Source organism: Triticum aestivum, chromosome 4A (assembly GCF_018294505.1).
Source record: "Triticum aestivum cultivar Chinese Spring chromosome 4A, IWGSC CS RefSeq v2.1, whole genome shotgun sequence".
Lineage (NCBI taxonomy): Eukaryota > Viridiplantae > Streptophyta > Magnoliopsida > Poales > Poaceae > Triticum > Triticum aestivum.
This window is the reverse complement of record NC_057803.1, coordinates 314,608,597-314,632,450: the sequence shown is the minus strand read 5'-3', so window position 1 is coordinate 314,632,450 and position 23,854 is coordinate 314,608,597.

Here is a 23,854-nt window from a genome sequence, read left to right as displayed (position 1 = left end):
GTGGTGCCCAGTTGGGGTGATCGGGACCGTGTCGCATGTTGGGTTATCTTTTATTTTGGCGCCGTAGTCGGGCCATGAGTGTTTGGATGATGTAGTGTTATTTATGTACTTGATTGATGTGGTGAGTGTAAGCCAACTATGTTATCTCCCCTTTTATTATCTATATATTACATGGGATGTTGTGTAGACTGTCTAACTTGCGACATATGCCTTCAATGCGATTATGTCTCTAAGTCGTGCCTCGACACTTGGGAGCTATAGTCGCATCGAGGGTGTTACATGACATGAGATGAAATGCATGACATGAACAAAATGCAAAACGAAGACAAAAACCCAACCACTGAGGATATAACATAACTTATAGCCGGAAATGGCAAGAGTTAGAGTTACAATTATGGAATGTTGCATCCGGGGCGTTACAACTCTCCACCACTATAAGAGGATCTCAACTCGAGATCTAGGACTAAAAGAATTCCAGATATTCGGAACAGAGGTGATCCTCGCGCTCCCAAGTGGCTTCTCGGTCGGAATGGTGAGACCACTTAACTTTCTGGACATTGATCGACTTCTTGCAAGTTTTGCGCTCGGTTTCTTCAAGAATCGCAGTGGAATGCTCATGATAAGACAAATCTTCTTGGAGGTCAATCTCTTCGAAGTTGATAGTGTGCTCAGGCGTCTTGAAGCACTTGCGAAGTTGTGACACGTGAAACACATCATGCACATTTGCGAAGTTGGACGGAAGCTCGAGTTGATAGGCGAGGTCGCCTCTTTTGCCAATGATCTTCAACGGACCCACGTGTCTAAAGGCAAGCTTCCCTTTGATACCGAAGCGTCGAGTGTCTTTCATTGGAAAGACACGGAGGTAGACATGGTCTCCGATCTTGAAAGCCAAGTCACAGTTCTTGCTATCGTAGTAACTCTTATGGCGCGATTGCGCGGCTTTGAGATTTTCACGGATGACTTTACACATTTCTTCAGCTTCTGTAATCAAGTCATTGCCAAGAAGATGATGTTCACCAGTCTCAGACAAATTGAGAGGAGTACAACACTTTCTGCCATATAGAATTTCAAATGGGGACTTGCCCAAACTTGCTTGGAAGCTGTTGTTGTAGGAGAACTCGGCAAATCGAAGACAATCTTCCCACTTCATATCGAAAGAGATGACACAAGCTCTGAGCATATCTTCGAGGATTTGATTGACTCGCTCGACTTGGCCACTAGTTTGAGGATGGAAAGCCGTGCTGAAGCAAATGTTGGTGCTCATGGCCTTTTGGAAGGAGTCCCAGAACATGGAAGTGAAATGCTTCCGTGGTCTGGGGAGATCAATTGCGGAATTCCGTGCAACGAGACAATTCTGGAGGTGTATAGCTCTACCAATTGAGCTGCTATGATAGATTTTTTGATTGGAAGGAAACGAGCCACTTTTGTAAGCTTGTTAATGACAACGAAGATATCATCATTCCCACGCTTGGACTTGGGAAATCCAGTGACAAAGTCCATTGCGATATGATCAAACTTCAATTCTGGAATAGCAAGAGGTTGGAGGAGACCAGCTAGTCGTTGGTATTCTGCTTTCGCCCTTCAACAAACATCACATTCATTAACGAATTAAGCAATTTCTCGCTTAATTCGAGTCCACCAATACGACTGCTTGAGGTCATGGTACATCTTCGAACTGCCTGGATGAATGGAAAGAAGAGAATTGTGTGCTTCGTTCATTATGACCTTCCTTAGATCACCTTTAGGAACCACAATCCGGTCCTCGAAGAATAAGGTGTCCTTTTCATCAATGCGATAGCACTTGTATTTGGGTAAGCCCTTGGCAATACCGTGTTTCACCATCTTCACCATGGTATCAAGGAGTTGTGCCTCACGAATTTGATCTTCCAAAGTTGGAGTGACTTGAAGGTTGGCAAGGAAACCATGAGGAACAACTTGGAGGTTGAGCTTGCAGAAAGCTTCACAAAGATCCAGTTGGAATGGCTTGAGAATTAAGCTGTTGCAACAAGCCTTCAAGCTCAAAGCACCTGCAATCACATTGACCTTGCCTGGAGTATATTCCATGCTTGGATTGTACTCTTGAATCATTTCGACACAACGAGTTTGGCAGAGGTTGAGGTTGGGTTGAGTGAAGATATATTTGAGGCTCTTGTGATTGGTGAAAATGTCCACTTGCCTTCCCAACAAGAGATGTCTCCATGTTATTAATGCATGGACAACTGCCGCCAACTCAATATCATGAGTGGGGTAGTTCCTTTTGTTGGGCTTCAACTAGCGAGAAGTATAGGCCACAACTTTATTCTCTTGCATTAACATAGCGCCGAGACCTTGCAACGAGGCATCACAGAAAACTTTGAATGGCTTGGACTCATCAGGAGGAGTTAGGACGGGAGCTGTGACGAGTTTCTCTTTGAGAGTGTTGAAAGTAACATCACACTCCGGAGTCCAGGTATACTGGACATGCTTCTAGAGGAGGTTGGAAAGAGGCTTCGCAATCTTTGATAAATTCTCAAGGAATCTTCAGCAATAGCTTTCAAGTCCAAGGAAACTACGGAGCTGCTTGATGTTCTGAGGAGGCTCCCAATTCACAATTGCAAAAACCTTCTCTGGATTAACAGCAATGCCCTTGGCGGAGATGATGTGGCCAAGGTAAAGAACTTCATCAACCCAAAACTCACATTTGGAAAACTTTGCATAGAATTGATACTCTATGAGCTTGTCGAGCACCAATCGCAAATGTTTGGCATGATCCTTCTTATTCTTGGAGAACACCAAGATATGATCGAGATACACCAGGACGAATTCATTTGTGTAGGGGTTGAAGATGAAGTTCATCATATGAGAGAATGTTGGAGGGGCATTGACAAGGCCGAAAGACATGACAGTGTATTCATAAGAACCAAGCCTTGTTCTGAATGCTGTCTTGGGGATATCTTCTTCATGAATGCGAATCTGATGATAACCCATATGGGGGTCATGCTTGGAGAACACCTTTGCACCTTTGAGTTGCTCGAAAAGCTCATTAATGTTGGGAAGTGGATACTTGCCCTTGATTGTCTTCTTGTTCAATGGACGGTAATCAACGCAAAGTCGGTCCGTGCCATCCTTCTTCTGGACAAAAAGAACACCACAACCCACGGAGATGAACTCGGTCTGATCAAACCCAGACGCTCTTTTTCATCGAGTTGTTTCTTCAACTCTTTCAGCTCCTTTGGTCCAAGCTAGTATGGACGCTTGCAAACTGGTTCAGTAACAGTCTCAAGATCGATAACGAACTCAACTGGCCGGTGAGGAGGCATACCCGGAAGCTCTTATGGAAAGACATCTTGGTACTCACAAACAACTGGAATCTGAGAAATAGCGTCTAACTGGCCCTTCTCATTGAGAGAGAACAACCGAATGGTTTCATCACGAGTAGCATAGATGATCACGTCCTCAGAAGAGTGTGTCAATTTAATCTCCCTAGCAGCACAATCAAGGAAAGCCTTGTGCTTAGAAAGCCAAACCATGCCGAGAATTAGATCAATATCAGAGTCGTCGAGAACAATTGGAGCAGCCAGAAATTTATAGTTGCCCATCTTGATACCGACATTCGGAACCAACATGCTAGAGCTCAAATGCTTAGCCGGAGAAACAACTTGCAATGCTGTAGGTATTACCTCTGTGTCATGCTTCGATGCAAATGGATATGACATGAAATAATGCGATGCACCAGAATCAACTAAGACTTATGAAGAATCCTCTGCTTGAGTTGCATTCATCATGTTCACCCTTGCAGACTTGGGATTATGCTTGACCACTGCATTGCTTGAAGACTTCACCGGAGGAGGAGGCGAAAGGCGCCTTTGGTTGAAGCACTTGTTTGCATAGTGACCTTTCTGCTGACACTTGTTGCAAGTAACCTCTGAGAGCGGACGATGATAAGGAGGAGGAGCACCTGTCCTCGGAGCTTGAGTTTGAGACTTGTTCTGATAGCCTGGGTTGGGTGGGTGGGAAGATCCATGGCCACCTTTGTTCTTCTGCTGGTAGGGCTGACGAAACGGAGGAGGCGGAGGAAGCCCGAACTTCTGTTGCTTAGCTGCCACGTGTAAGGAAGAAGAAGACTGAACTGCATCCCTGATTCTCTTCTTTGAAGCATCACACTTGATCTGAGCAGCTTCTTGCTTGAGGGCCATGTTATAGAACTGGTCGAACTAAGTAGGCTCAAAAAGAACGAGCGCTAACTGCAGATCCTCTCTGAGGCCACCCCTGAAGTGATAGATCATGCTCTTTTCATCAGGAACGTCCTGCCTTGCAAAGCGAGCAAGTTTCTGAAACTGGATGTTGTATTGATACACAGACATGCTTCCTTGCTTGAGATTGCGGAATTCCTCACACTTGCTCTCAACAACACTTGTTGGAATGTGGTGAGCTTTAAAATCCCGACAGAAGTCATCCCAGGTAATCACTCGACCTCCTCTGGAATCTTTGTATCGCTTATACCAATCAGCTGCTTGGTCCTTGAGCTGAAAAGAAGCAAACTTGACGTAGTCCTCAGGCCTGACATTGCTACATTCAAAATGCATGCTGATATCCATGAGCCAATCATCGGCGTCCGTGGCCTCGGCACAATTGCTGAAAGACTTTGGCTGATTTGCAAGAAACTAGTTGCGGGTAGCAAACTAAGGTTGATTGTTGAATTGCCCTTGACCTTGATTCCCTTGGTTGCCTTGACATTTGTTGCGCTCTTGCAAGAGTTGCAAAAGCATCTAGGTATTGGCGTTGGTGGCTTCCATGACAGCTTGCCATGCCTCCAGCGGCGGAGGAGGTGGCAGAGGCGGAGGGTTCGCCTGATCTTCATCGTTACGTTGCGGATTCAGACGCGTAGGAGGAGCCATCCTAAAGAGGGTGACATCCATTAGAACCATGATAGACAGATAGACAAGCTGAATCAACAGATAGAAATAGCAACATATAGTCTTCACAATAAACATTCGAACAAAGATTGAACAAATGAATTCCAAAGTTAACATTACGCGACCATTAAGGTGAGAAGCCACTTAGATAAAGGTTGATGAAAGAAACAACAAGGTATGACTTGAGAAAATAAATGGTAACGATCACCCAATCACATACCAATTATCTGTCGGAAGAATAACTAAGAGCTACTTGAATTCCCACCTATTAACTCCCGAAACTTTCTAGTTATGCAATCTGGTGTTGCGGATACAGGGAGGCACAATATATATCACACAACTAACAAGCCCTACGCTCCAACTGTATCCATCCGTCAACACATAGCTAGGAAAACTCTGGAAATCGTGTACCTCAACCTTCGAAAAGCATCCGTTATATGAGTTGTGGAAATACTCCTGAACTTCCTCCCCTATACTGGGTGGCATCGAGGTTATCTCAGCACTAATTGCATAAAAGAGATTTTCGATGTCGATGAACTAAGGTATTCGAGAACTGCAACGATAAAATTGTGACGACAACACCTCGGAGCTCAACTCCCCGGGACACTGCCACAACCCCTAAATTTCAGGGGCACCAAGAACAATGTTTTCGTCACAAGAATATCAGAACGATCCCAAGATACCCGCGTGATCCTAATTTTTTTTAGTGAAGTTGAGGAGAGGAAAGTTAAAAAATCTACATCAGGAGGCCTCACCAGAGCGACAAAGGGGACTGAGGAGTAAAAATAATCCTACTCGCCAATATATATAATCCTAAGACTCAAAACATTTTTATATTAGACTCAACAACATCAGCGATTCGATCAAGCAGGGGGCTTCTAAGTCGGGGATGGCTCTGATACCAACTTGTAACACCCAAGATGCGGCCATATCTCCCACGTGTCGAGGCACGACTTAGAGGCATAACCGCTTTTTGGTTTTTGTCACAAGAAGGGTCATCTTCACACAATCCCATGTAATGAAACAAGGATACATAAATAGTTGGCTTACAATCGCCACGTCAACAATGATCAAATAATTCATACATCATTCACAGTACACACATAATCCGACTACGGACAAATCCAAATGAAAAGAAGATAACCCCAAATGCTAAATCCCGATCATCCCAACTAGGTGCCACTACTGATCATCCGGAAAAAGACATGTAGTAACATCCAAGGTCCTCGTCGAACTCCCACTTGATTTCGGTAGCATCACCTGCACTGGTATCATCGGCACCTGCAACTGTTTTGGTAGTATCTATGAGCCACGAGGACTCAGCAATCTGAAAACCCGCGAGGTCAAGACTATTTAAGCTTATGGGTAGGATGTGGTTATGAGGTGGAGCTGCAACAAGAGCTAAGAAAATACGGTGGCTAACATACGAGTACAAGAGTAAGATGAGAAACTACGCAACGGTCGTAATCTAGAAGCGATCACTAAGTGATCTGAAGAACATACGTTCAAACATAACCCAACTGTGTTCACTTCCCAGACTTCGCCGAAAAGAGACCATCAAAGTTACACACAAAGTTGTTGTATTTTAATTAAGTCAAGTGTCAAGTTCTCTACAACCAGATATTAACAAATTCCCATCTGCCACATAACCGCAGGCACTGCTCTCGAAAGTTTATACCCTGCGGGGGTGTGCCAACTTAGCCCATCACAAGATCTCATGATCAACGAAGGATATTCCTTCTCCCGGAATAGCCCTATTAGTCTCGGAATCCTGGTTACAAGACATTTCGACAATCGTAAAACAAGACCAGCGAGACCGCCTGATGCGCGGACAAATACCGATAGGAGCTGCACATATCTCTTTCTCAGGGCACACTGGATGGGACAATCTACAAGTAAAACCAACCCTCGAGTTTCCCCGAGGTGGCCCTGCAGGCTGCTCGGTTCGGACCTACACTCAGAGGAGCACTGGCCCAGGGGGTTGAATTAAGAAAATCCTCGGGGTCCAGAAAGTTCCTAGGAAAGTGTTAGTTGTTATTAAGCAAATGGTAAAACCAAGGTTGGGCCTTGCTGGAGGAGTTTTATTCAAAGCGAACTATGAAAGGAGTCCCATAACCCCAACCGTGTGAGGAACACAAAATCAAGGAACATAAAACTGGTATGACGGAGGCTAGGGCGGCAAGCGTGGAACAAAACACCGAGCAAAAGGACAAGCCTTCCACCCTTTTCCAAGTATATAGATGCATTAATTAAATTACAGATATTGTGATATCCCAACATAGCCATGTTCCAACATGGAACAACCTGCAAGGCACCTACAACTAGCAACGCTATAAGATGGGCTTAGCAAAAGCGGTAACATAGCCAGACAACGGTTTGCTAGGAAGGTGGTTAGAGGCTTCACATGGCAATATGGGAGGCATGATAAACAAGTGGTAGGTAGCACGACATAGCGATAGAGCGAACAACGAGCAAGCAAAGATAGAAGTGATATAGGGGTAATAATCATCTTGCCTGCAAAGTTCTCAGGGTTGTCGAAAGCCTGCTCCTCGTGAATGTACTCAACAGGATCCTCGTTCAGGAACTCGTCTCTCAGATATACCCAAAGCAATAACACAAGCAAGGGAACAACAATCAATCACGGTGCAATGCACAAGCAACATGATGCAAGATTTGGCATGGAATGCAAGGTATGATGTGCAATGCATATTGGTACTCTGGAAGGAAAAGGGTGATCATGGCATCAACTTGGAAAACCAAGCATGCCACTGGAAAGATGGTGTGATTTCGGTCGAAATCGATATAAGGATCACCGAAAACGGATGCACGGTTTGCAAATGACGAGCAAAACAAGAACGATGCAAAAGTACGCTTAACAGCATCATTGAACTTAAGATGCATCATGAAACTATGCTACAACACTCCTACATAGTAACAAAGCACATGGAAGTAAAGTACAAGTGAAGCTCTATAAATCATGCACACTGAGCTCCTGCTAGAACTCACTAGAACAAGCCTAAAACAGCATGGAAAAAATGCAAATGAGAACAGCTTCAAAGACTTGGTGAAAATACTAAACATGGTATAAACAGCATCAGGTAGCAATGTTTAGAGCTAGAAAACAACATGCTACAAGAACTTATCATGGAAAGAAAGGCATGGCATGCTAGTACTAAAGGCAAAGAACAAAACTCCCTTACTGAACTTTACCCAAAGATGCACAGAAAAGATGGTAGCATCAATGCAAACATGGCAAGTGATATGAACGGTTTCAAACAGTAGAAAACATAGCATGGCAAAAACAGATTCATGATAGCAACTTTGCAAACTCATTCCACTCACCACAAAGCATTTCATGGCATCACAAGGTAACCAATAGTAAGAAGAGACATTTATGAAGCTAAACATGGCAATATCAAGTTCATAGGGTGCTTGGATCACTAGCAAAACACATGAAAAAAATGCACTTCATGTTAACAATCTGCCGGCAACAATATTTAGTAAAAGTAGATCATGGTAATGACAAGCTACACTACTCCATAAATACAACTAGAGGCAAGTATGGATAGAGCATAACCATATCTTCAAAACACTCTTACTGAATTTCATCAAAATATGCATGGATCTACTTGTTTCAACAAGTCAACATAGCAACAAAATGTAACAGGAAAGGACAGAAAAATACTAGTATCTGAAAACAACAACATCATGTGGCCTACTTTGCATGCTTGTGTTTGTCACCACATAGCCCATAAAAATACAAGGCTTGCACAAGTGTAAATATGGCATGAAGAAGCAACTAAAACATGTAGACATAATGCTCAAAGGTGAACAGAAAAAATGCAATGAAAATGACAAATCAGCAAGTTATGATGAAATCCAGCAGACAACATCATATAGCACTTTTACAACGAATATTGAGGCATCATTATGGACAGTAACATACATGAAAATGGCACAAACATGTAGAGAATCTCGAGATGAACATTTCGATATATCATATGCGCAAATCGGAGTTGTATGCATGGAGATATGACATGTCAAACATGAGCACATGATATAGAAATATTTCGGGACTTAAAAGGAGTTTACCCCCGGATCTAGGGTTTCACCCAGCACGGAATTCGATGCAGCGGCGGATCTCGCTAGAGAAGGACGCGAGGAGGACGGATATGGGTCTGGCGAGGCGGGTGGTGGCCGTCGCGAGCGGATCCGGTGAGGTGGGGTGGCGCTACGGCGCGGTGGAGCGGCGATCGGTGACGGCGGGGTCGAGCGATAGGACGGCGGAAGGAGCCGGTGTCAAGGCGGCGGGCTCCAGCATGGGCCGACAATGGCAGACATTGGCCGGCGATGGCAGGTCATGGCGGAGGCGGGCGGCGCGAGGCGTGGATGCGGGCGGCAGACGGCGGTGGGGGCACATGCTCGCGCGGGCCGGATCTGGGCCACGCCGCGGTGGACAGGGGAGTGGTGACATGTCGCGCCCTGATTCGTCGAGGTGGCGGCGCGGACACGTCCGGTGGTGGGAGGATTTTTTCGGCGGCGCGAGGTGGAAGAAGGCTAGGGTTTGCCCGCAAATTTTGGGGGGAGAGACTTATATATAGGTAGGGGGAGCTAGAGAGTCCAAATGAGGTGCGGTTTTCTCCCACACGATCGCGATCCAACGAAGGAGAGCATGGAGGGGGTTTAGATGGGCTAGTGGGCTATTTTGGAGGGGTGTTCGGCTGCAATGAGAGAGGAGCCTTTGCGGTTACCCGGTTAACCGTTTGGGCATCAAACGACCTCCAAATGGAATGAAATTTGACAGGCGGCCTACTGGTGATGTACCAAGGCCACTCGACAAATCTCGGCCAATTTCGAGAAAGTTTTTCTCCCGCTCATGAAACGAGATCTGAGGGGTGCAACGGGTGCATGTGTGAGTGTCGGATTCCAAAACAGACAATGGGGAAAATGACCGGATGCATGAGACTAACACAAATGCAAATGAGATGCACATGATGACATGAGATGAAATGCATGACATGAACAAAATGCAAAACGAAGACAAAAACCCAACCACGCAGGATAACATATCACATAGCCGGAAATGGCAAGAGTTGCAGCTACAATTATGGAATGTTACATCCAGGGCGTTACAGGGACCTTCTTCACTTGGGGTGTAGTGACCTTGGATCTCTTGCTATTGGAGCTCTCTGGCACGTCATCAACAGGCACAGCGCACTCCGAAGAGGTACGCTTCACAGAGTCCTTGTCAGCGTCCTTGCTACCCTTCTTCTTTCCTCTGTCCTCCTTGGCGGGGACTGTTGCTGCCGCTGCCTCTGCCGCGACTGCGTCACGGTACATCTAGTCCACGCAAATGATTGCATCCTTCTCATCTGATGGGATGGTAATGACTCCCAGAGGCCCAGGCATCTTCAAGGTGTTGTAGGCATAGTGAGATGCCGCCATGAATATAGCCAGGGCTGGGTGGCCAAGGATCCCATTGTACAGTAGGTGGAGGTCAACCACATCAAACACAATCTTCTTAGTCCGGTAGTTCAGCTCTCCCTCAAATGTTACCGGCAGCGTGATCTTTCCCTTAGGATGGCTCCTGCCGGGATTAACTCCTTGAAATGTATCGGTAACTTCTAGCTCTTCCTCTGCTATCTGAAACTTGCTGATAACTGCCGGGGAGATCAGATTCAACTCGGCCCTGCCGTCCACCAACATCTTTGTGACCTTGACCTTGTTAATTGTTGGAGAGACCAACAACAGCAAACACCCTACCGTGGTGGTACGGCTAGGATGATCCTCTTCGTCAAAGATGATGGGCATGCGCCACCATTTGAGCGGCTTACGGGCCTCTGGCGCTGGTTCCATGTCATTGACTTCCCGTGCCCACCGTTTGAGCTGGCGGTGAGAGGTGTGCAAAGATGCACCCCCTTCAATGCACAGGGCGTCAGTGGCCTTTTGAAACTCCTGCTCACTAGTTTCCTCTTCATCCCCTCCATCACTCTCATCATCACAAACTTCCTTCTCTCGACCTCTGGTGGGTTTTCCTTGGTTCCTGAGGGGTTTGCCGGGGCGATTTACTTCACCACCTTGGCCTTTACCGCCAGCAACATTTTGACCCCTTTCCTTGTCATGCTTCTCATACTCTGCTCTCTGTCTCTTGACAAGCTGCTCAACCTGATAACACTCTTGAAGGTCATGGCCTTTGGTCCGATGAATCTTGAAGTACGACCCATCACCTTTCCAAGCCTTCTCGGTAGCCGCGGCCTCTCGGCAGTCAGCGCACACGGCATCGTCCTTGCCGGGGGCCTCAACTTTGGCCTTCCTGTCCGTACTAGGTGTACCCAATCCTTCAACATTCATCAATGTATTATCCTTCCGCTTCTTGATGCGCTTCTTGCCCTTCTTCTGACTAGTTGATTCATCATCATCCTCTGAATCAATGTTGGTGCAATCTTCCTCTCCGCGCAACTTCCTTCCCTCCTCCATCCAAGCACACTTATCCACCAAGGTGTAAAGCTCCTTCACAGTCTTGGGAAACCGCACATTCATCTTGGAACGAATCCGGTGGTTGCGCACATTGGACTAGAAGCAGCTATCACAGCTACTGGATGGATATTAGATGTAGGGTGGAACCCTAGATGGCAGATCTTTCACGAAAGGAGCGCATCCCGCGAAGAACACGAAGAACACGAGGGGAAACACGAGGGGAAAATCACAAGGGGAACACAAGAGAACACTCTAACCAACAAGATGTAGTCACACATATGCTAGATCCATGAACACAAAAGGAGATACATGATCCACGATCAACAAGGGATGATACACGGTAAACGGTTCTTCTCCAAAGGAGGTCTTGATGGGGCCACCCAAGAGGGGTTCCTGAATCCAAGGAGATCTTCTCCGAAGAGGGGCCGTGGTCTCTCTCTTGGAGTAGATCTGTAATGGATGAGCAAAGCTCTATCTCTAATGAGCTACTACTTTGCTAACCCTAACTACGGGGAGGAGGGGGTCTATATATAGTGTTATCCCATGAATGGGTGAGTGAGAGGGGGGATACATTGGCCCTTGGCCCGTTCACTATGCGTAGACAGGCGCCAGATGTCCGGGATGGGGGCCGGATGTCCAGGGCTTCGCGACGGGCCAGATGTCTGGGCTGGCCTGGGTCTTCTAGTTGCATTTGGTGATGGAGGGGCCGGATGTCCGGAACTTTGGGAGGAGCCGGATGTCCGGAGTGATGTCCGGATGTCTGTGCTACGTTGGTCCTTTCCGGTCTTCTCTGGATAGCCGATGACGGATTTCCGGGGCAAGAGCCGGATGTCCGGGTTGGACCAGATGTCTGGGCTGGGGCCGGATGTCCGGCTGCTGTAGCAGCTGGCTCTTCTTCCTTCTCCTTCCTTCGCTTCCGCACACACTTGGCCTTGGTCCTTGGGCTCTCCATGGTCTCCTCGGGTGTACTTGAGTATGCACAAGGTCCGCGCTTGAAGTAGCATCCATGTCTTACATGCAGAAAGGGATGATTCGTAAAGAGCGAGTTCACCTTAGGTCCACTGGCGTATGCTCGAGTGTACATGGGGATGATCGTAGGATGCTCCACATCAATATTTGGGATGTTCCTATGAACTTTTCCGAATTTTGTAAATACTTATGGAGGGTTTCTCCTTCCTTCTATTGGAGAAGCTGCAGGTCGGCCTGGCTCTTGATGGCCGCCGGAGAAGGCGCCAATGAAATCATGGCACAGGTCATCCCACAACGAATGGAGTTCTTCGGCAGGTGCATCAAGCAAGACCTCACATTGGACTTGAGAGCCAAAGGGAAGTAGTTGGCAAACACCTTCTCATCTCTTCCCCCGGCAGCCTGAACAGCGATGGTGTAGATGCTTAGAAACTCTGCCGGGTTCAGCCTTCCCTCATACTTCTCATGTATCTCTGGCTTGAACATGTGAACAGACGACCAACGGATTTGCCGCAGCTCACGAGTAAAGGTAGGGCACCCAACCTCGAAAGGTAGGCATCTGCCAGTACCGAGCACGGGTTCGTCAACGTCGGGGCCGATGCACCCATCAGTCCGGTGGTGGTCGTCGAGGTGTTGCTCAACAACAACGTGCGTGTCTCCCCTCCGCCTATCCTACCTGGCTCGCCGTTGGCCTAGACGCGCTCGAGGGTCAGGCCAAAGATGTCACGGGAAACCACAGCTACCTATGGGACCAGAGGGCCCCTTGTTGGTTCGGCAGGGGGACGTCGCGTTGCACAAAGAGCAGACGAGCATGGGGCAGCATGGCAGAGAACATGCAGGCAATTTTACCCAGGTTCGGGCCACCGCGAGGCGTAAAACCCTACTCCTTCTTTGGTGGATTGATGGTGGAAGAGTGCTGGTGGAGCGTAGTACACTTGCCCGGCAGGGGCGGCAGGGGCTACGCGCGTATGGGGGAGTGAGTTATCCAACCTTCTAACCCTTTCTACGGTTTCCATGGGCCTCCTTTTATAGATTAAGGGGTTACCACAATGGAAAAATAGTCATTATGCACTGATAAGATAGCAAACAGTGCTATCATACCTAACTCTGCAAGCTAGTAGGGTGCATTAAATGCACCACTTAATGTCATGTCATTGGTTGTCCGGCAAGCCTTACCAGGCTATCTCGCCAGCTCCATGCCTTCTTGCTTGACACATCGCGGGACGGGTGTCATCTGTAGGCATTCCCGGTAGAAAGAGGCCGCCATGTGGTGAATAACTGCCACTTAGTCACTTTGCGGCTTGACACCGCACTGATTGATGATGTGAGTCGTGGCAGAGTGGTTGGGTGAGGTGGTTCATCCCTCGCGAGTCCAGGCAGACCCTACTGAGACGCCTTGGACGTCATCTTCCGGGGATGGCCCCGTCGTTGTCGAGCTCGCCAGCCCGGCAAGGGAGGCTTTTCTCCTGGTGGTATCTTACTTCTCTGGCTTGACTTTGGTCCTCATGATCTGCATGTTGGTCCTTCGAAGTTCTTGGTCTCTTGTTCTTTGACTTGGGTTGGTCTTTCAATCTTGTTCCCATGCCTGTGCATAGTCTGGGCAACAGACCCAGGGTTTGTTGCATCGACACACTTCACTTATATATTTTGAGTATGGCTTTATAGAATGCTTCATGTGCTTCACTTATAACATTTGAAGTTTGGATTGCATGTTTCTCTACATATATAAAATCATTATTTGTAGAATTCTCTTTTGCTTCACTTATATTTATTAGAGTATTGTCTTTTGTAGAAATAATTAAACTCTCTTGCTTCACTTATATCTATTTAGAGAGTCATCAGGAATTGTTCATTCACGTGGTTAGTCATAAAATCCTACATAAAACTTATGGATCACTGAATATGATATGTTTGATTCCTTGCAATAGTTTTGTGATATAGAGATGATAATATGGGGGAGGTACTAGTGAATGATTATGGTCTAGTAAGAATATTAGCGTTAAGGTTTGTGATTCTCGAAGCATGCACGTATAGTCTCTCGTTATGCTAACAAGTTGGAGCATGATTTATTATTGATTGTATTCCTTATGAGTAGTGGTCTGGGATGAGCGATGGTCTTTTCTTACCAATCTATCCCCCTAGGGGAATGCATAGTAGTACTTTGCTTCGAGGGCTAATAAACTTTCGCAATAAGTATGTGAGTTCTTTATGACTAATGTGAGTCCATGGATTATACACACTCTTACCTTTCCGCAATTTGCTAGCCTCTTCAGTATTGTGCATTGTCCTTTCTCACCTCGAGAGTTAGTGCAAACTTCACAAGTGCATCCAAACCCTGTGATATGATACGTTCTATCACACATAAGCCTCCCTATATTGTCCATTTTTTTTATATCTCTGCTATGCTAGATCATTGCACATCCTGGTACACTGCCAGAGGCATTCATATTGTTCTAGATATCGAGTTGTAAGTAAATAGAAGTGTGATGATCATCATTATTAGAGCATTGTCCCGGTGAGGAAAGGATGATGGAGACTATGATTCCCCCACAAGTCGGGATGAGACTTCCGAAAAAATAAAAAAAGGCCAAAAAGAGCCAAAGAAAAAAGGAAACCAAAAAGGGAAAAGAATAAAAAAATAAAAATGAGAGAAAAAGGAGAGAAGAGGCAATGTTATTCCACACTTGTGCTTTAGAGTAGCACCATGTTTTTCGTATATAAAATCTCATATGTTGTCACTTTCATTACTAGTGGGCATTTTTCATTACAAAACTTGGCTTGTATATTCTGATGATAGGCTTCCTAAAATGCCCAAGGTCTTCGAGCGAGCAAGTTGGATGCACACCCACTTAGTTTTCTGTTGGAGCTTTCATACACTTATATCTCTTAGTGCATCTGTTGCATGGTAATCCCGACTCCTCGCATTGACATCAACTGATGGGCATCTCCATAGCATGTTGATTAGCAGCGTCGATGTGGGACTTTTCTTCCTTTTTTGTCTTCTCCATATTAATCTCTACCACAGTATTCTATTCCACCCATGGTGCTATATCCATGGCATGTGCCCATGTATTGCGTGGGGGTTGAAAAAGCTGAAGCGCAGTGTATGAACCAATTGATCGGCTTGTCATAGGGGTTGTGCATGAAAAATACTTTATGTTAAGAAGATGCAGCATGACAAGGCTATATGATTTTGTAGGGATAGCGTTCTTTAGCATTTTTATTCTAAAAGGCATGATTGTTTATTGGGATGCCTCAGCATTGATGTCTTTATATCAAATTATAGACTATTGCTTTGAATCACTCGTGTCTTAATATTCATGCCATGATTAGATTATACGATCAAGAGTATGCCAAGTAGCATTCCACATCAATAATTATCTTTTTTATCATTTACCTACTCGAGGAGGAGCAGGAATTAAGCTTTGGGATGGTGATATGTCTCCATATTATCTGTAGTTTTTTATTGTTTCATGCCAATATTTTACTACTTTCATATACTTTTGGCAACATTTTATATTATTTTTGGGACTAACATATTGATCCAGTGCCCAGAGCCAGTTCCTCTTTGTTGCATGTTTTTTGTTTCACAGAATATCCATATCAAATGAAGTTCAAACACGATAAAAATTTATGGAGATTTATTTTGGAATATATGTGAATTTTGGGAAAAGAATCAATGCAAAATGATGCTCGAGAGCCCCACAAGCCACCAGGGCGTGCCAAGGGGGGTAGGGCGTGTTGTGGTGGCTTGTGAACCCCTCGTAAGGCAGTTGTAGCCCTTCTTTTGCCACAAGAAAGATAATATCTGAAAAAAATCGTGTTAAAATCTCATCCTAATCGGAGTTACTCCAGATATTTAAGAAACGGTTTTTGGCTAGAAAAAAGGAATGCGAAACAGAAGAGAAACACAGAGAGAGATCCAATCTCAGAGGGGCTCCTACCCCTTCGCTGCCATGGACTAGAGGGGAAACTCTCCTCCCATCCAGGGAGGAGACCAAGGAAGAAGAAGGAGGAGGGGTGATGTAGAGCATCCCAAGGTCATCCTCATGGACCTACCTAAACCATCCACGACACCACTTGGACAAATGGCAAGGGCTTGAGCAAAGTCTATCGAAGATAAGGTGAACTCGCTCCTTTCCGAACTACCACTTCCCACATATGATACATGGCTACTACCTCAAGTAGAAACCCTATGTGTGATTAGGTATTTGGAGGAAGGCCACGGATCAGCTACCCCCAACGGACAAGACGGCGAGGGCACCAAGTACATGGACCAAGAGAATAAGCTCCCTGGAGTTGACAGCCACCAGACGACCGGTCCCCGTCGGACATCGGACGCTTGGAGCATCTACCAATCAGCCTAACCGCCAGCCAGCAAAGACTCCAGTGGCCGGACGACCGACGTCCCCCAGCCACCGGATGACCAACACCCTCCAAAAATCTGCCACCTTCGGGACAGAGCCAAAACATCAGAAGTCTGAGACCCACCAGACGATCGACGCGCCGGATGACCGACCATGGCCGGACGTTCAATAGGACCCCAACAGAGCCAAAACGTAGGAAGTCCGACACTTACCGAACGTCCGGTCCCCCGTGAGACACCGGACGACTGGTAACTGTCGGGCGTTCGACACTTGTGCGTGCACCGTGTGTTGGGCCGAAGCCCATGTACCCCTTCACCCACTAAGACTATAAATACTCCTTCTCCTCCCTCTTTCTAGGGTTAGCAATGTGATAGCTCATTTGAGAGATAGAGCTTTGCTCATCCACTTGATTACTTCTCCTTTGGAGTTCACGACCCCTACGGAGAAGATCCCCCAAGTGGATTCAAGACCCCTAACAGAAAGACCCTCAAGACATCCTCACGGAGAAGAACTTTCTACTTGTATCATCCCTTTTTAATCGTAGATCGTGTATCTCTTTGTGTTTTGAGGATCTAGCACACGTGTAATCGAATCCTGTTGGTTTGAGTGATTTCTCTCGTTTTTCCCTCGTGTTTCCCCTCATGTTCTTCATAGGATCTACTCCAATCGTGAAAGACCAGCCCCTGGGGTTCCAACCTACATCAGGGGGGCTCTCTCCTCACCTCCCAGTGGCAGTGGAACGCCACCGGGGTAATCATTGTCGGTGTTCTGGGACCGGGGGTGCCCAGACTTGCCTGAATGCAGGCTTATGCATGGCTTCACCAACGGCCTAGTACGGCCCATCTTCAACAGCAACCACTCAAGACCCTCGCGAGGGGACAAGCCTCGTGAGGCGGACGACACCAACACCTCCCTAGGGGCAGCCTCACTAGGCTGTCTCCCGAGGAGCGGAGCTCTCTATGCATGGGGCACCTCGCGAGGTTCACGTGACATGAGCCATGACGACCAAGGCCGGCGGGTGCCAGCGGGCGCAGCATACCAGTTTCCTCTATTGTGCTAAAGAGGTAGGCACAGGTGAGGAGTCCCGAGGCATTAGGCAAAGGTTTTCATATCGGTGCAACAAGATATTACAACGCATTGGAGTAGGGTATTACACCGCAAGGTGGCTCGAACTAGTATAAACTGCTACATCTTGTGTTCTTTGGGTTCGTCGAGCTAGGCCGTGAGATCGTTGAGCGAGCGAACTAGGGAGAGAGAGTCCTTCATGCGCACCCCAGAGTTCAAACCCCACAAGGGTTTTTTGGAACCCGCAATCTGACATTTGGCGCGCCATGTAGGGGTGCGCTGAAGCCTTTCTCTGGTCGATCGACGCACCACTGCTCCGCCGCATACATGGCTGATGCTCGCCGAGCCCGTGCTGAGCGTCAGGACGCCCTTGCCGCTCGCGTCGCTCAGACGGCGCCCGTTGGTGGACCTCCCCGCCGTTCTCCATCACCCGCTGCCAACGCCGCTACCGGTCCAGCGGGAAACGAGCAGCAAGCCTCGTCGATGCACCCCTCTATGTGACGGGGCGGATGCACCGCCATGCCGTCACTGACTCCGGCCAGCTCGTCGTCCCACGCTCATCTTGCACCCACGGACGCGTAGGCCGCGCTGCTCATGGCACGCGAGCTCCTGTGTTACTGCTCGGTCGACGACCTCCATGAAGACTGGTTGGACCACATCACCGAGCTCGTCAGCGCCGCTGGGGGCTCTCCCGCGCTGTCCCTCTCACTGCCTCGCCCACCTCCTACAGCAGGCGATGTAGCCCATGGAGCACCTCCACCTCCTCCACATCAAGACGGTGCCCTCGCATCAAGACATGCAGCCCTGCTGCGCGACCTACCATGCAGGGCGCCCGCATATGAAGGAGGGAGCTGCCAAGAAATCCCTCGGCCGCAAGAAGATGCTTCCGCGCTCCCAGCACCACCACGTCGGGATCGCACGCCGCCTGCGGTGGTGGCGCTTGGGTACCAAGACCAGGCTCCGCCTCAACGACGGGCTCCAGTGACCACGGCGGGCTACCGCACCTTCACCCCTGAGCTACATAGCGTTGTCTGGCCCGGTAAGTTCAGGCCCGACCTGCCTCCGCGCTACGACGGCACCCCCGACCCTGCAGAATTCTTGCAGCTCTAGGAGATGAGCATCGAGGCAGCCAGCGGTGACGAGAAGGTCATGGCGAACTGGTTTCCTATGGACCTTAAGGACGGCGCGTGCTCGTGGCTCCTGAACCTACCCGCAGGATCGATCTCCTCCTAGGCGAGATGCGTGAGCGTTTCGTCGCCAACTTCTAGGGCACTCGCGAGCGCCCGCCGGCCGCTGGTGACCTGTGGTGCATCAAGCAGCAGCTAGGGGAAACCCTGCAGAAGTACATCCAACGCTTCAACATCGTTCGCCTCAAGATCCCCAAGGTGACGGACGAGGACATCATCTCAGCATTCTTCAATGGTGTCTGTGACGTAAGGATGAAGGAGGAGCTCACCATCCACGAGGACCTATGCATGGCTCTGGAGGTGTTCAACATGGCGACCAAGTGCGCAGGAGCTAAGGAAGGGCGCCTCTCCCTCCTCGAGCTTCCAACTGCCGACCCAGAAGAAAAGTAGGCCAAGACCAAGGACGTAAAGCATAAGGGGGTTGTCGTGCTCATGGCGAAGCCAGGTATGAAGCGCGGCTGTGACCACCCCGAGTCATACAAGGCCAACCGCATGTTCTGCGCCTTCCACAACATGCACAGCCATAACACCAACGACTCCCAGGATCTCAGGGCCATCCACGACGGGCGTTTCGGTCGACACCCCGAGCGCAACGACCGAAGCTACGGACATGGGGGAGGTTGCAGTGGAGGACGTTGGGATGACCGCGGCCCCCGCCATGAGTGGCGCAACCAGCCTCGTGAGGACTGCTGGCAGGACCAGCCTCGTGAGGGCGCCTGGGGAGACCAGCCTCGTGAGGACCGCCCCCAGGGCAACAGTGGTCTTCCTCCGCTGCCGCCACCACCAAGAAGGAAAGACGACCATCATCAGGACAAGGGGGATGGGGGCTTCCAGGAGCCTCACGCCATCGCTTGCATCTTGGGTGGCGCTAAGGCCCCAGCCTCTCAGCGTATCTTCAAGCAGTTTACTCACGAGGTGAACGCAGCCCTCCCTAGGCTCGAGGCCACGCGCCCGCTCAGGTGGTCCAGGTGCACCATTACCTTCAGCTCCTCCGACTAGCTCAAGTGCGCGGCAACTGCCGGCGCCCTCCCGATGCTCTGCTCACCCATCATCAGCAACGTCCAAGTCACCAAGACCCTCATCGACGGCGGCGCAGGGCTCAATATCATGTCCGTCGAGACTTTCGACCACCTCCAAGTGCCATACAATCAGCTACAGCCTACCAAGCCCTTCTCAGGAGTGACCGACGGCTCCACCACCCCGATAGGGCAGGTCCGCCTCCCTGTTACCTTTGGCAGGCGCGACAACTACTGCACCGAGCTCATCGACTTCGATGTCACCCACATCCGCCTGTCGTACAACGCCATACTTGGGTACCCAGCCCTGGCAAGTTTATGGCAGTGACCCATCACGGCTACAACGTCCTCAAGATGCCCGGGAGCTGTGGTGTCATCACGGTCGTGATGAGGACCTCAATACCATTGTTACACCCACAACCCCTACTGCTATACATACTGGACCAATTACTAGAGCTCGCGCATGCCAATTGAATTATCAGGTACTTTCGTTTCTTGGTAACGATTCTAATGCTCATGAGAGTATGATGCTGCCTAAATTGGATACATTTGTTTTGCTTACAAATGAAGGGCCTAGCTTGGACAAGAAAGATGAACCTTGGAGCAAGTTCAAGCATGGAGATGATGGCATGCGCAAGGGGATAAAGAACGGAGTTACAAATGATGATTTCAGGACTTTGAAGCCACCATAAGGTGTGCCTGAAGCCATGGACGAAATATACAAGATGTCACTTCATAAATTTCGTCCAGAGGCTATTCTAGGTGCTACGTCACCTTATTATTGGGCCAGGCCCATGTATTTTCGAAATACTTAAGTATAGGCTATTTTTAGAGTCCGTATGTGTGGGGAAACAAGAGTTAGGGTTGGTTTCGGACCCCTCCTCCAAGGGCCACGAAATTCCCCCTCTCTCCTCCATATATACAGCCCTTAGGGAATCGTTTAGACTCTGGGTTTTGTTTAGATTAAAAGTTCGCCATAGCTGCAACTTCGCGTACTTCGTTGTGTTCAACGTTCAGACCAAGGCGTCACAGAACCCCACCTTGATCAATAAAGCTTTCATCTTATATTCGCAATATCCAGATTGCAATCTCAGTTTCTTGCTTGTTCTTCATTTGCTCGCAGGAAACAGACCCTCGTGGTTAGGTTGATCGTGCTCCGGCGTGGTCCATAACCCTCGGAAGTTGGTTTAGCGATTGCTAAGGTGCGACGTCTCGCACGTTCGTAGTCAGATCGTCAAGGTCGACTCCCACATAAAACGATAGCCACCATCTCATCGAAACATCGGGAAACCTTCGCCTCTATCAAGTGGTATTAGATTTCCAGGTTGCTCGGTGAGATTTTACAGTTTTTCGTAGTTTAGATCGAGTCTGTTCTTCATACCTATAATCCACGAAAAAGCCAAAAAAATTAGGGTTAGTTCATCCTATCCGAACCAATCTGAGCCTTTGCATAATCTTTTCCGTATTTGATGTGTTGAATTTGCGGTTGCATCGTCGTGTCTGGTTGCTGGTCTTAGTGTCTAGTCCTTTAGAGTTTCGAGTTCTGTTCACGAGTAGTCACACCACCGCCGCATCATCATCATCACCGCTGCCATATAACACCATCGTCATCACCGCTGCCATATACCACCATCGTCATCACCGCTGCCATATACCACCATCGTCATCACCGCTGCCATATACCACATATCCACCGCCATCACGATAATCCGAGTCCACCTCAATCACCGATTCGCCACCAGTCCGAGTTCCACTGTCCTACATATATCCATCACCAGTCTGAGATTCCACCAGATTCATCTCCGCCACCAGTCCTAGTCCGAGTCTAGTATTTGTTGCTTTCTTTTGGAGTTCCAGATCACGCGATACTCCTAGTCGTGACAGAGTAGGACTCCACAACTTTCGAGCCATCCGCAGAAGAAAAGTCTGGAAAATTCTGGCTAGGCAGTTTTTAGACCATTTGTAGACTTTTTCGAAAAAAAATTGTTGCAGAGCAAAAAAAAGAGGAAAAAAGTGAAAAAAAAGTGGAAAAAAAAGAAAAAAAATTCAGAGTGTGCTCGTCCCTTGTTTACGTGCAGCGCCATGATTTTGTTAGTGTTCTAGGCTCGCGTCTCTAGCACGGTCTAGCCTAGGACCAGCACAGTACCGTCGTTGAGCGTTTATTCAAGTTTGCATCTCTGAATTGATTATTGCTGACCCTTTTTGCTACCATATTATAAGCCTTCCTAGCTCCACATGCATCTATGTCATGCGTTTGACTCTCCCTGGTAATCGCTGTATCCAAGCTTTGAGAGTTTTGACTACGATGGTTGCCGATCACCGCCTGCTGCTGGGTAAGAACTGGTAAGAATTTGAGATTTGCTTGAGGATTTGTGACACTCCACCACCGCTATTTTCTAGTAGTCTGTAGGATCATATTCTTGTGTGTTTCTATTGCTGCTAACCATGGCAGGATCACAACCCGACGTGATTGACTGGGAGAACATGACGAACAAAGAGTTACATGATAAGTTTCAGCAAATGATGAGTGGACACGTGGGAGATGTGCTAAACAGATTTGACGAGGCCATGGAGAAGATAGATGGCATTGAGAAGGCGTTCGAAACAAAGCTCGATAACAAGTTTAATGAATTTCTCGTGCGTCTTCCACCGCCCGCTGCACCTGTCACACCTCTACAACAACAACAACATCGTCTTCCAAATCAAGTGGGACGAGCACAATGTGTTCCCATTGAGCTTGGTCAAACTTCTGGTGCTGCTGTACCTACTATTGGTGCTTCTATCGCTCCTACTGCTACTGCAGAGGTGGAGGACCATTACGAGGATGAGGTTGATCAAAATCAGAACTGCATGCAACCACCAGCACCACCACCACCAGGTCGTCATCATGCATATCATCGCAACGGTAGGGCTGCACCACCACCTGAGGTACATGACCATCTTCCTAAACTAAAATTGAATATTCCACCATTTGAGGGTAGATATGTTCCTGATATATATCTTACTTGGGAGTTAGAAACTGAACAACGATTTACATGTTTACAATATCCTGAGGAGAGACATGTTCCTGCTGCTATCTGTGCTTTCACTAGCTTTGCATGTGTTTGGTGGTCTGAACATTGTAGATTATATCCTATTCCAGCTACTTGGGTTGCGTTGAAAACTGCTATGCGTACTCGTTGGGTTCCACCATATTATCAACGTGAATTACTTCAAAAATTGCAGCGCTTAAGACAAGGAAAAAATTCTGTAGAAGAATATTATCAGGAATTACAAACTGGCATGATTAGATGTGGTATTGTTGAGGAGAATGAAGCTATGCTTGCACGTTTTATGGGTGGATTAAATAGAGAGATTCAGACCATTCTAGAGTATAAGGAGTATACTAATATCACTCGTTTATTCCATCTTGCTTGTAAAGCTGAACGTGAAGTGCAGGATCGACAGGCATTGGCGCGAACTAACTTTTCTGCAGGTCGATCTTCATCATGGACACCACGTGCATCCTCTACTTCCACTCCACCAGCACCTCCATCAGGTGCCACCTCCAGCCGTGATTCAAGAAAGCAGGCACAACCACCACTATCTGCCAAGAGCACACCTGCCAGGCCTGCGTAGAGCTCTTCTTCTTCCATGGCATCAACAGGGCACACAAATGATATTATTTGTCGTCGTTGTAAGGGAAGAGGACATTTTGCAAGAGAATGCCAATCTCAGCATGTGATGATTGCTACTGGGGATGGTGGGTATGAGTCCGCTAGTGTAACACCCTCAATGCGACTATAGCTCCCACGTGTCGAGGCACGACTTAGAGACATAATCGCATTGAAGGCATATGTTGCAAGTGAGGTAATCTTTGCACAACCCATGTAATACATAAG